Raw genomic sequence first — 10261 nt, 5'->3', positions numbered from 1 at the left:
TGAACATCCACCCCAGCACTGGTAGTCGGGGTGCCAGGAGGAGTTGTGCCTCCGTGCCAATCACCTCCGAGGCGGCTTGGACTCCTTCATAGGCTGCCAAAATTTCCTTCTCTGTAGGAGTGTAGCTGGCTTCAGACCCTCTATAGCTTCGACTCCAGAATCCTAATGGTCGGCCTCGAGTCTCACCAGGCACCTTCTGCCAAAGGCTCCAGGACAGGCCATGGTTCCCGGCTGCAGTGTAGAGCACGTTCTTCACATCTGGTCCTGTCCTGACTGGGCCAAGGGCTACAGCATGAGCAATCTCCTGCTTGATCTGGGCAAAGGCTTGCTGCTGTTCAGGGCCCCAGTGGAAATCGTTCTTCTTGCGGGTGACCAGGTAGAGAGGGCTCACAATCTGGCTATACTCCGGAATGTGCATTCTCCAAAACCCTATGGCGCCTAGGAAAGCTTGTGTTTCCTTTTTGCTGGTTGGTGGGGACATAGCTGTGATCTTATTGATGACATCGGTGGGAATCTGACGCCGTCCATCTTGCCACTTCACTCCAAGGAACTGGATCTCTCGAGCAGGTCCCTTGACTTTGCTCTTCTTGATGGCAAAGCCGGCTTTCAGGAGAATCTGGATTATTTTCTCTCCTTTCTCAAACACTTCTGTTGCCGTTTTCCCCCACACAATGATATCATCGATGTATTGCAGATGTTCTGGAGCCTCACCCTCCTCTAATGCAGTTTGGATCAGTCCATGGCAGATAGTGGGACTGTGTTTCCACCCCTGGGGCAGTCGGTTCCAGGTGTACTGCACGCCCCTCCAGGTGAAAGCAAACTGAGGCCTGCATTCTGCTGCCAGAGGAATGGAGAAAAATGCATTAGCAATATCAATAGTGGCATACCACTTCGCTGCCTTGGACTCCAGCTCGTACTGGAGTTCCAGCATGTCCGGCACAGCAGCGCTCAGTGGTGGTGTCACTTCATTCAAGGCACGATAGTCCACCGTCAATCTCCATTCCCCTTCAGATTTACGCACAGGCCAGATGGGGCTGTTGAAGGGTGAGTGGGTTTTGCTAACCACCCCTTGGCTCTCCAGCTCACGAATCATTCTGTGGATGGGGATCACGGCATCTCGATTCGTTCTATACTGCCGGCGATGCACTGTCGAGGTCGCAATTGGCACGAGCTGCTCTTCTACCCTCAGGAGTCCTACTGCAGATGGGTTTTCTGTCAGTCCAGGCAAGGTGTTCAATTGCTTAACATTCTCTGCCTCTACAGCAGCTATGCCAAAAGCCCATCTGAGTCCCTTTGGGTCTTTGTAATAACCGTTCCGGAGGAAGTCTATGCCCAGAATACACGGAGCCCCTGGGCCAGTCACAATGGGATGTTTCTTCCACTCCTTCCCAGTCAGGCTCACCTCAGCTTCCACCAGGGTCAGTTGTTGTGATCCCCCTGTCACACCAGCAATGGAAACAGGTTCGGCCCCCACATGTCCCGATGGTATTAGAGTACACTGTGCACCAGTATCCACTAAAGCGTCATATTTTTGTGGTTCTGATGTGCCAGGCCATCGGATCCACACCGTCCAAAAGATACGGTTTTCCCATGCCTCTACCTGGCTAGAGGCAGGGCCCCTCTACGCCTGTTTATCCTTCTTTCCTGGGGCATATGTCTTGGAGGTTCCCTCAAGGGGATCAGACATGTCATCATCATCATCATACCTGGCTGTTCGGCTACGGGCAACTGGGGCTGCTTTCCTTTTCTTACCTTCCTTCAATTCACGCACTCGTTGTGCCAGAGCAGCAGTAGGCTTCCCATCCCATTTCCTCATGTTTTCTCCAGACTCACGTAAGAAGAACCACAACTCAGCTCGTGGGGTGTACCTTCTCTCCCCAACAAGGGAACGTCTGCGTTGGGTACCAGGGCCTCTAATTTGTACAGCTGAAATTTGGAGGAGGTCTTCCTTAATCTCTTCCCTGAGTTTCTTGCTGCTTTCCTCTATTTTGTCTTCTAGTTCCTGCAGTCGTGTTTCCACAGCTGCAATTCTGGCATGAGTCGGGCCATGTACAGCATCCGCATATGCCCGAAGTTTCTTCGCCATATCGAGTACAGTCTCATATACCTCCTCCCGCTTCATTATTGCTAGAGCAGAAGCGTATTCAGGTGGCCCAAGTCGCACCAGTTTCCTCCACATTACAGGTGTGCATGGTACAAAGTCCGGATTCCTAGTTGTTACATCGTCTGAAAAAATGATCTCCACCACTGCCATCTCCCTCAGGCGTTGGATCCCCTGTTCTATGGTCTTCCATCGTGTCTGCTGAACATAGAGGTCATCGGCACACAGATATCTCTGTGCCACGCTGTCCAGGACCCGTTCCCAGAGGCTGTGAGGGCTAGCCCCCCTCATCATGCCTTGGTCGATGACGGGATCATGTGACAGGGATCCCAAATGCCTCGCTTCAGTGCCATCCAGAATGGTAGCCTCCCCTGCCGCATCCCAAAGGCGGACCAGCCAACTAATTATAGATTCGTCGGGCTGTCGCCGATAATCCTTCCTTAGGCCTCGAAGGTCCTTCAGGGAGAAGGAATCAATAGTGGCCTCTGATCTTGTGCCAGTTGCTTTGACTCCTGATTTTATGTCAGGAGGTGTTGAGGGTCCTTCTCCTGCATCGTAATCATCATCATCCTCCACTGGTCGGTCAGTCTTATCTGTACACTTTCCACTTCTTGTACTAGTAGCAACAGCCCTTGGTTGAGGCTCACTGTCTGATTTAACTGCTGGCTTCGAGCCTGGGGTGTTAGCTGCAGCCTGAGTAACTGGGATAGCTGCTGATTTATCTCCCTGCCCCCCTGCCTCTGTCTGCTGCCCTACAGTATCTAGCAGGGTACGATAAGCATATGCCAGGGCCCAGCTCACTGCAAGGATCCTTTTCTCCTTAGGGTTATCCTGGCATTTCCCTTTCAGGTACTTCGCCACCTCAGCCGGGTTCTGAATTTGTTCAGATGGAAAGTCCCAGTCTACCGGATCAGAAAACTCCCTTAAAATTTGGCCCATATCCTCCCATTTCCCACACCACTCAGGACTTTTTACCCTTGGTTGTACCCCTAAATCAGGGGTCTCACCAGCCCCTCTAGAAATTGCAGCCTTCATCTTATATAAACTGTAGACAGTATAGAGCAAGGTTGTTAAATTAAATAACAGAAAGATGGTGTCCTTGGCAGTCAGGGAGAAGTGATCATTTTCTAATAGAAATGTAAACAATTCGGAGGAGGAAAAGGAAAACAAAGGCTGAATAACCTCCTCCCCCATAACAAATTTAACACACAGCCGCAACCACGAATTATACATTCCTGGAACCGATAACAACATTTTTATAAGCCCCTTGCAAAATATCACACCCAAGCCCAGCCCGATGAATATTCTGGTTAGTGCCCCTCTGCCACAAAAGCTACGTATTAGGGACAATACCGGAGCTATTTCTGGATAAGAAAATAACCCCAGTGACCATAAAGCTATGAAAACTTCAAAGAACCCTAATGACCAGAGATAGAGGCAGGCTTTCACTCCAAATGACATTACAACTTTAAAAGGAGACATACCAATATTCCCACAAACAGTTAAAGCCAAAAAATATTATTAGAGTAAAGCTTTTTCCACTTTGTCCTTTTCCCCGTACGGGCCACCAAAAATATTTGAACTGGTTTAGGACAAATTAGGGAATATATCTCCAAAGGAGCCCCTTATAGGAAACAAAACCCTCCGCACCTTCCCCCCTCCCCACCACTGGGTTCGGGAAGAATTTCTTCAGAGGGGAAGTGGAAAAAGCTTGTTTATTAAAGAACAACAAAAAAACACTCCCAGCACAAGAGAAATAGCCTGAGATGGCAACAGATGTTTCACCAGTCCAAGGGGTCGAGCCGTTTCTCTCTTCGCTGCGGAGGGTACGAAGCTTCTCTTGCAGACCCCGGACAGAGCCCCTTGCCCGGCGCCGGTCCGATATCTTCGGGGGGGAAGGGGGGGGGGGAAGGGGAAGGAAGGGAACAACAGAAACCGGGGAAAGGAGGGAAAAAAAAAAATGGCGAAAAAAACAAGCGAGCTAAAAAAGCAAGAAAAAAAGAAAGAGAAGCAAAGCTAGAAGAGCAAGCAAGCAGCCAGCCGGCCAAGCAAACATGCAAAAAGCCGAGCCCCCAGGCAGGGGTGGGGGGGAAGGACAGAACGATAGACACAACAAACGGAGCAGGGAACAGAAACCACGATTTGGGATAATAAGCATGAAAATGTCCTGTCCCCACGACACACCCTGTGACAACTGCTGTTATGCTGCTTAAAATTTTATGACTCGTTATTCTTCATATAAAGTTGGTAATTTGCTCCATGGGTGGAACTCAAAGCCGCAGGGGTCTTTGGCTGCATGCCAGGACTCCCGAGCATTGTACATCCTGATGTCCCGTGTGTCCCCAAATTTTGGGGAGGGCGTGCTCCCTGCTCGCGGGGTGTCCCCCCCAGGAGCTGCAGGCGGCGGCGGCGCAGGTCAAGGCTGCACACCCCGGGGTGATGGTGGAGGCCAGTGGGGGCATCGTTTTGGAGACCCTCCCCCAGTTCTTGGGGCCCCACATCGACGTGGTGTCCATGGGGTGTCTGACCCACAGTGCCCCCGCCCTGGACTTTGAACTGTGGGGGCTGGAACCCTAAAATCCATCCCAGGACCCTGAAAACCCACCCTAGAACCCCAAAATCCAACCTGGGACTACAAAAACCTACTCCACAACCCCAAAACCCAACCTGAGATGCCCAAATCAATCCCAGGGAGAGCAAAACTCACTGTGAAACTCCAAAATCCACCCTGGGAATCCTCAAATCCCAAAGGTCCCCCTGCTGAGGGGATTGTAAAATCTGGCACTGAGTCTTCCCATCTGCCAGAGGCACCAGTGCCTGAGACCTTCCCACATTCTGGGACTCCAAAATCCATCTTGGGACCCACAAAATCCATTTTGGACCTCAAAATCTATCTTGGAACCCCTAAATCAATTCTGGAATCCCAAAAATCCACCGTGGGTCCCTCCAAATCCTACCCTGGGACCCCAAATCTCCCCTCAGACCCCACAAAGCCCACCCTGGGGATCCCAAATCTCCATCCTGGGGTCCTCTCACTCACCTCCTCCCTCTAAGGTGGACCCAAAATTCCATCCTGAGGTGTCCCCTTCCCCCTTTTCTCTTTGTACACCCAAATAAACCCCTGCCTCACTCCCCCATGTCCCTCCAGTTTTTTCAGGGTGCCACCCTCAAAACCCTCAGGTTTTGCACTCGATGCAAAACCAGCCACTTTAGAACCAACAAAAGGGGGGGGATGTGACCACTGACCTGTTGAGCCCCTACTCCAAACCAGTGTCAGTTCTGGTGCTCTGTCTGGGATGGGCCTTTTGTAAGGAACTCCCATCTCCTCCCTGAGTATCTGGAATGAAAAATAAAAATCCTTTGCCTTGATGTGGGAATTTGCACCTGGGGAATGAGCCCATAGTTGGGACAAGAGTTTAAAGGGCTCAGACCCGGTTTAGGCGTCCCAGATCTCAGTTTGAGGGTCCCTGATCTCAGGGGTCCCTGATCTCAGATCTCAGATGGAGAATCCCAAACCCCTCTTTGAGGGGCCCAAACTCCGGGTGGGGGAGGGGTCCAGACCCATTTTGGAGAGCTGAGACCCCAGTGTGAGTATCCCAGATCCTGCTGGAGGGCTGCAGACCCCCATTTGGGGGTACCAGTTCTCAGTTTGAGAGTCCCACACCCAGTTTAAAGACTCCAGATTACAGTTTGAGGGTCCCTGACCCCAGTTTGGGAGGCCAGAACTTGAACCCTTAATTTGAGGGACCCAAAGCCCAGTTTAGGGGTCCCAGATCCCAGTTTGAGGGTTCCAGACCCACCACCAGCACACCTGGCACCACCACAACACTGGGAATTGGGATCAGGGGAGAAATCCTGCTGTAAATCACAAAATCAGGATCTGATTCCTGGCCTGATCCCGCCCAGCTCCATCACACCTGTGTGTGCCCACCTGCCCGCCGGTACCTTTGGGATTGCTCTAGGTGCAGTTGGTGCTTTCTGAAATGATCCACAATTTTACACCTAAATCTCCTCTGGAGTCTTTCTTTTGGGTGATTTTTGGGATTAAACAGGAATATTGCAGCTCTCTAGGATGTGGGAATTCGTCAGCCTGAATTGCCAGGCCCTTTGAATAAGCAGCATGAGATACTGGAACTGGGAAAATCCCAAAAACCACCTCAAATTTTACACAGGTGAAGGGAAAGATGCATTGATCACGTTGGATTTACCTCTCTGGTCTCACTCTACTGTGCAGCAATGGGAATTATCTCTTCCAGAGTGAATTTCCAGGTGCTGACTTCAAATTCCTTCTGTTCATCTATCAGTTCTGGGATTAAAACATAACAGGGAAAAAAGAGGAAAAGGTCCCAAAGACCAAACTCTTTTCCTGTAGAGAACCTGCCTCAAGATCTGAAGAATCACTCAAACTTACACAATTACTCAAAATTTTTCAATACCTCCTAAAAATGGAGCAGCTCCAAAATTATTCCACTCCCACTCCAAATGGCTCAGTTGCTTCCAAAATGATTAAAAGGGCTGGTATTGAACCAGTATGGGACCAGTAAGAACCAGTATGGAAACAGGAAGGGATTGGTACTAGACCAATACAGGACCAGTATGCAGCCAGTAGGGCTAGCATGGGACCAGTATGACACCAGGATGGGACCAGTACTTGACCAGGATTGGACTGATGTAGGACCAGTACAGGGCAGTGTGGGACCAGTAGAGACCAAGCCAAGCAAATGCAGGACCTTTATGGGACTGCTGCTGGAACATGATGGGCCAGTGCAGACAAACACAGGCCAGTACAAACCAGTAGGAGCCAGTAGAGAACAGCACAAACCAGTGTGGGACCAGTGCAGGCCAGTACAGCCCAGTGTGAGGGCTAGTGTGAGCACTGTACAAACACTGTGGAGCAGTATGGCAGCAGCATGGGGCCAGCAGAGCCCTGCATGAGCCAGTGCTGGATTGTACTGGACCAGTACGGGAACCAGTAAGGAGCTGTATAGGCCACTACAGGCAAGCACTGGGCCAGTATGAGAGCACTGTGGGTGACTGCAGGAGCAGAATGTGACCAGTACAGGCCAGTGTGGGACCAGTACTGGAGCAGGAATGGGCCATTGCAGGACCAGTATGGAATCAGGATGAGAGCAGTGAGGACCCATATGGAACCAGGATGGGACCAGTACACACCGGTACGGAACAGACCGGGACCAGTAAGGGAACATTAAAGATCAGCACAGGCCAATAGGAGACCAGTACAGGAGCTGCATGGGACCAGTACAAGCCTTTCAGTCTCACTTCCTGGAAAAATCCTGGAAAAGATTTTCCTGGGAGCTGCTGCAAAGCCCTGGAGGACGAGGCCGGCCCCGGTCGGAGCCAGCGCGTCTCGGATTCCTCCTGGGACATGGTGACCCCTGGCTGCCCACGGGGTGCAGGTGGAGAATCTGCATTCCAGCAAGGCTTTCCAGACTGTCTCTGCCAGGATCCTTCAGGACAAAGTGTTTATCCAGCCCCAGCTGGATAAACATGCCATGTGATGGGTGACAATGGGCACAAGGCTTGGGCACAAAGGGTGACAGTGACTGGGGTGGCATCAGGCTGGCACCGGTCACTAGTGGGGTTCTGCAGGGCTCCATCCTCGGCCCTGTGCTCCCCAACATCTCCAGAAATGGCTTGGACACAGGACTGGGAGGGATCCTGAGCAGCGCACAGCCAGTACAAAATGGGGGTCCAGCTGTGGGGGGCAGTGACAGAGCGGATTTGGTGGCTGCCTGGTGTCGTGTCAGTGTCGCAGCAGGGCGTGCCTGAACTGGTAACAATTAGCATTGACTCCATGAGTCACAGAAGGCTGACCAATCTCTTTATTCTATATATCATTATTAAGAGACCCATTGCTTTTATAGAAAGTTACGTTACACCTGGACCTAATTGGTCCTGCTATCCAAACACCAGAAACAGCTGAAATAATAACTTTGCTTTGTAGATGGGAATTTTTAGTGCCTGTTGAATGGGAGATACCTGAGGAATGGAGGGAAACAGTTAAGGAATGTCAAAAATTATTTGCCTGGAAATTAGGAAAAAGGAAGTGACAAGGGAAAAAGAGGGCAAGACGGGGTTGGCTGCTGTACTTGCCACCGAGAAGATCAAATACACCTGCAATGGCTTGCTGCCAGTTTTCAGCTTCCTTTTTCTACCTCTGTTGAGGTCAGAAATGAAGGCACTTGAGACGATAGTTCACGTTCAGACTCAGGTGTTTATTATTTCTTATCAATGTGACAGCCTCACAGCCGTGAGTTCTGCAGTCTTTCATTAGCAAGGCACAAAATGCTCACTATCTCTTGTTACAAGGTCTTTTAAGGCTATACTATCCAGTTAAGAAATAACACCTAAAATATTTTCCCTTTTAACCCAATAACTAATCCCTCAAAGCCCACAGGGTGGACTTTTCTGTCTAATTACAAAAGACCACCCAAATGCATGGAGAAGAAGGAAAAAGAAGGTAAAGAAGAACAACCTGTCTCTGCCCTAAAACCTCCATCTTGCTTCATATTTATTACGATATTCTAAAACCCAAACTCTACATTTTCCACCCTGTGATATTCTACACCTCTAACCAATTGCACACCCATGACCCCAGTGCTATCAATCAATTTTGGAAGCCTGTTCCACGGCCTCAGGTCAAATGCAGTGCTCTCCAGGGTGTCAGAGTCTGTCTGTACAGAAAATCTAAAATTCTCAGCATCCAGGGTTCCAACAGGCTGCAACCCCATGGGCAGGGGAGGTGGGGGTATAAGCCATACCAGACCTCTGTTATTCTTTTTTCTGTCACTCATCTTTTGTCTTTTCCCTTTCGGGATAATGGCAAGATTGTATCACAAATGCTACTGAAAGCATTACATAGAAAGAAACCAAAGTTCCTCTTTTATTGCACACCCCCATGTCAACAGGCACTGTTATAACCCATCCAAATGAAGTACCTGTAGGCAAAACGGGAAAAAATATTGGATTGCAAGAAACTTAGGAAAAAGTGCTTATAGACTGGGAATTGAATATCCAAAAGGAGAGAGATGGATTTGTTTCCCATTTGCCCTTAGGGGTGTAGTTCAAGATTCGGGAAAAAAAAACAATTAGTAAACAAAAAGGTAAAACCAGCACAGCAATCTAACTCATTATGAACCCAAATTTATGTGCTGAATTCTATGATAAGACTCCAAGCAGTTTTCGAGATATTAACAAAAAGAAGTGCTCAGGCATCAGAATTAATACCAAGTCAACAAAGCCAAACAAAAACCATAGTCTATCAAAATAGATTGGCTTTAGATATTGACTAAAGAAGTGGGAGCTTGTGGAAAGTTTATAATATATCAGATTGTTGAATATAGATGAGAACAGGGATGTCATCCTGGAAATAGCAAAAGATATCAGAAAAATAACCCAGATACCGGTCTAAAATTGGGAACCAATGTTAAAATCTAGCTAGTGGGGTAATGTATTGGGGATAGAAAGGTGGAAGAAATTAGGCTTCTTCCTTTTATGTGCTACAGATGGTTTGATATTTCTTCCTTGTTTAATCCCGTTTTATTTGACTAATTACCAGCGTTGTCCAAAACATACAAGTGGACAAGAAATATTGCTCAAGCCAAATAATTTATAAAGAATAAGAGGGGGGTTTGTTATAGAAATCTGCCTTGGTTTGAAAAGACAGGTGTCTGCTAAGGAAGGCAGAAGCTTCCCCTGAAATGGCAAATGTAAACCCCCTCCCTCCAAATTGTTTTAATTTTGAAATTAAGGGGTTCTCAGGCAAATATATGGGAGCTCTTCCCTAAGACAGGGAATTCTTCCCTAATAAAGATATGGGAGTTCCCAAAGATAAGGAGTTCTTCCCTAATAAAGACTGTTATGGGAGTAATAGTTCTTTATTAGGGAAGAAAATAAAATTAAAAAAAAACAAAAAAAAAACAAAACAATGCAGTAATACAAAATACTGACAGAGTCGGAATATGACCTGACACCGTTTTGGTCAGGGTGTTGGCAGCAGTCCCATTAAATGGTGGCTGCAGTCTTCCTGCAGTGATAGATGTGATTCTGCTGGAGCAGTGATCCTGTAGAAGGGTGGAGTTTTCCTCTGAAGGTCCAGTGGCAGTGTAGATGGGCCTGGGCTTCCTCTGGGAATCCAGT

This window comes from Passer domesticus, chromosome 29 (genome assembly GCF_036417665.1).
Source record: "Passer domesticus isolate bPasDom1 chromosome 29, bPasDom1.hap1, whole genome shotgun sequence".
Taxonomy (NCBI): Eukaryota; Metazoa; Chordata; class Aves; order Passeriformes; family Passeridae; genus Passer; species Passer domesticus.
This window is presented reverse-complemented; position numbering follows the sequence as displayed.